General features: G+C 45.3%; 1 protein-coding gene across 2 annotated transcripts in view; it reads left to right on the top strand.

The window, feature by feature from the left end:
* klf8 (Kruppel-like factor 8) overlaps positions 1-2,889 on the top strand; it is an 80,346-nt gene that overhangs the window by 71,101 nt on the left and 6,356 nt on the right. The window lies entirely within an intron of this gene.

The following is a 2,889-nucleotide window of genomic DNA, read 5'->3' as shown; positions in this document are numbered from 1 at the left end:
CGAACCGCAAAGTAGTGAGGGACTACTGTATCTCACTGGTTTGGATTGTTTGGGACTTGACGGTCAACAGCGTTCGACAGAGTCTTCAAAATGTCTCGAAACATTTGCGAGACTTCGCTTCTGTTGGAGAAAAAATCTCTAGCTTACGTTGTTTACGCTAAAAGAGCCACACTCGATGGCAGGAGACGATTTTTAATTGACATTTTAATTGCAAGACCAGCTTTTTTAAAAATATATATATACACCTTTATTTTACCAGGAAGAAATCCTTTACAAGGATGTCCTGTCAGGACAGGTTTTATAAATATACATAAAATGTACTCACATGAAGACCAGTCACAAGAATCTGCCTGAGCTGCGTTGTCCGCTCGCTTTTATACCCTTATCAGTTCAGCCGAGTTCACAGAGCTCAGGAGGAGCTGCACGCTCTCCATTAACCCAAACATATGGTTCATGGGCATCAGACAGTGTCTTGGGAGACGGTTTCGATTATGTCTTGAGCTTCTTGTTTTCAGCCATAGTAATAAAAATATCCGTAACCTTTGACCAAAAATTCTCTGACAGCTTCTCAGTTTTTCTGTGAGCCACAGAGGCTACATCTACAGCACGTCATTATGATTTTGAACACATTTTCTAAAAGTAAAGAAAAGCCCCAGAGGTGTTGTGTTTGACTTAAAATCCTCTCAAACCAATCTTAACTTAGTTTCTGTAACTCTAAAAAGGTTGAGCTGTGTTTTGAAACCAGCCAGGGAGCTCTTCTGATAGAAAACATTCGAGGCTACAATCACAAATGTCCCGGTCTAAAAATCACAACAATAAAAGAATAATTATCACAAAGTTAATCTGCCGTTCATTCATGGTTGAAAAAAGTGAACTCTCAAAGTTTAAATCATAAATGCGTGTGCACGGTGAGCCCAGCAGAAAAGGTCAGTATTTTCTAAAACTGCTCAGAACGAGGCCGCATGCTTCTCCGGTGGCAAAAACTCAGAATCCAGAGACTGCAACAGTTTTGAGTCGTTCTCTGGTTTCTAGTGTCAGATGAGTCAGATTCCACAGATACTCCGACCATGATCCACTAAATCTGCTGCTCTTAATAGATCAGGTGATTACTGGGAATCAGGAACTTCCTCGGGCTGTTTTATGCAGACAAATCTAAGCTCAACAGTTTAAAGTCTTTGCATACAGAGTTTGAAACAAACAAGCGACGCTCCGATGAATAGTGAATGTTTGTAGTTTTTGAAACGAGTGTTTTTCTCGGCTGACCAGAGGTTGCAGGTAAACCTTTAGATTTTGGTGAAGATATTCAAGTGAGCAGGAGTTACACTGTACAGAACAGAGGGATTTTTGTTTTTGTTTTGTCCCAGGCAATGACGGAGCCTGGGGGTGGCAAATGGTGGCCTAGCCCACCATAGATGAATCTTTGGCCACCCCATCAGCCATCTGAGGAAACTACACTTTTAAGAAATAAAAACGTTAGAACGCACAGTTTCCTCATAAGATAGGTGTGGCCTGTTTACAAATAAAAACATGCATGGCAGTGGCCATCTTGGATTTTTACATGGCAACCCAAGTTTCCATAGTGATCTTTTTCCTGCCTACATGCAGCTGCACACCTCATTTATTCTTCAAGTTGTGCTCACAAGACAGACTGATTGGACGGACAGGTGGACAGTGTTTCTGAGTCCCCTCTCCGTGCCGCAGGATGACCACGGTGAATCAGCTGAACGTTTCAGCTGAAGCTGAGACCTGCATGTTTGTCTCTGGGTTCTTCTCCAGTAGGACCCTCTATTGGTGCTTTGCCACCAGTTAAGGGCCAGCCCACCGCTGGTACCCACCCCCACTCAGCCCGGTTGTTGGGACCACCTTGTTCAAAGCGAACTGCTCAGAGATGATGGTTTTGACGTAAACATACAGCAGCCGCTGATTGACCAGCGGAGCTACGGCACCGGATGACCCGCCCAACAAAACTGCAAACTACATGTGAACCTCCACATCCTCTCTGATCGTTGGAGAGTGGGGGGGTCAGTGAGTTTGGTTTTCTAGTTTCTTCTCGAGTGTGGAAGCTCCAAACAGTGCCGTGGACCAACGATGAGGTCCAGACCGTTCTGTCTTTATTGATGGATCAGAGGATTCAGCACGAGTTGGACGGCGCTACAAGAAACGAGCGAATTTACCGCGAGACGTCGAAGATGACGTCGCAGCATGGCGACACCTGAACCTTCAAGCCGTGCCGGGATAAACTAAAACAAAAAGGCTAAAATAATTGAAGTTACGATCTCGCCCACAGAGCGAGGAAACGATCGCGGTGGCAAATCACCTCCACCTGAGAAGAACCGACAAGACGAGAACCGGCCAACGGCAAAGCTGCTTTACTTCACCGCTCTGGGAGGTATCTTCTCCCGAGAACCTGGAGACAGAAGGTCGCCCTTCCTGCTCGTGTTAGCTGAGGTGGACGTGAACTTCAACTTTCTGAAAGCAAACAGAACCAAGTCCTTCTGTTCCTCTGAGCGGGAAGATCAGAGCTTTAAAACAAACGGCTCCTTCCTTCATTCGGATTTGGGAAGATCTTTAAGCAGCTCGGCAAACCTCAGCGGAGCTTCCTGATCGCCTCGAGAGATTTTTTCTTACGCTTAATTGCTAATTAGCTTTTTGTGTGTCCAGAATATTTTCTACCAACGTCTGTTCTCATCATCGTTCTTGTACTTTGACACCGTAGGAGAGGAATGAAATAGGAAGGAGACATTAAAGGGCATAAGGATGCATGCAGACACGTCCAGCATGTGATCTGGTCATCAGTCGATCCATTAATGCTGCAGCTTAGCAACACACGCACACACACACGCACACACACACACACACACACACACACACACACACACACACACACAC

The sequence above is a fragment of the Nematolebias whitei genome, chromosome 14, assembly GCF_014905685.2.
Source record: "Nematolebias whitei isolate Nwh7 chromosome 14, NemWhi1, whole genome shotgun sequence".
In the NCBI taxonomy this organism is placed as follows: Eukaryota; Metazoa; Chordata; class Actinopteri; order Cyprinodontiformes; family Rivulidae; genus Nematolebias; species Nematolebias whitei.
Note: the sequence above shows the minus strand (reverse complement) of the source record. Positions and strands in the feature narration are given on the sequence as shown.